Below are 1,148 nucleotides of genomic sequence, written 5' to 3'. Positions count from 1 at the left end.
GACTTACTGGGCGCATTTATTTTCAAGTAAAGACGGTAATTTGTGCCACACAATTTGGGATGATTGATTATTTGGAAGCAACGGCACAGGCAATAGATGTAAGTGGACAAATGGTAACATGTTATTGGTCAAATGGTTAAAAAGATGCATGAATTTCAACTAAAATAACTAATACACAGAAACCATTATAAATGATTCAATACATATATAATATCACTGTAGGGGAGCAAGAGGGGAACATTTCTATTTCATGGTAACTTTGACAACGGCGCGTTGAGTATGCAGTTTCCCATCTGGTGTCACAAGCAGACATTTCAGCAAGCAGCAATATGAATATGATTTAGACGTGAAAGGAACCTTTGACTCGTGCGGTTTGAAAGCATAATGTCATTGTCGGGAATGACAACGTTGTTGTGTGTTCTCCTTGGCGGATATGTCTCTCTAGTCTTCCTGAGTCTCCGATGTGGCTCCACCTGCTCAGAAGTAAGATCTATCTTGCTTAGCTTCTCAGAATCTGAAGTCTGCTACTGTGCTATCATGTCTCTCTGAATTTGACTAACTCCCATGCACACATCACATGTTGGTCATCTGCTTGTTAGTGAACGCACAGCTGGATAATTTGTTGTGGTTGTTGTTTTGGCACGTTTACCTTTATTTAACACAATCCTCTGTGAATCACGTCTGTATGAAAGGCGGAGATGAGTTTTTAATCAAATTAGATGAAAATGTCTTCATCCAAGTATTTGAGTGGAAACACTTTTGGTACCTAACACTTTTAAGTCGGTCACCATTACACTGGGTGCAGCGGCACACTGGATGAGAATGAAATGTTCCTTGTCCGCGAGCGGATGGAATCTTTCCAATGGGAGCGTGTTTAAACGTGACAGAAGCTGGCCCCGGTGATGCCTGTACCATCAGGAGGATGGATCATGCTGGCACCCACAGCCAACCTCCCAGTACTCTCTCTGACCTGCTCGACTATCAGTGTGGCCTTCCCAGTGCTGGGGGACAGATAGCGGGGGGGGGGGGCTCATTGAGTTACCCAGCAGATGCTGTGCTGATGCCCCCCTTTCAATTCAATTCATTTCAATTTTATTTGTATAGCCCTTAATCACAGCTACAGTCTCAAAGGGCTTAAAAGGCTGTGT

Source organism: Pollachius pollachius (assembly GCF_949987615.1).
Source record: "Pollachius pollachius genome assembly, chromosome: 2".
Classification (NCBI taxonomy): Eukaryota; Metazoa; Chordata; class Actinopteri; order Gadiformes; family Gadidae; genus Pollachius; species Pollachius pollachius.
The sequence above is the reverse complement of the archived record's forward strand: the minus strand, read 5'-3'. Positions refer to the sequence as shown.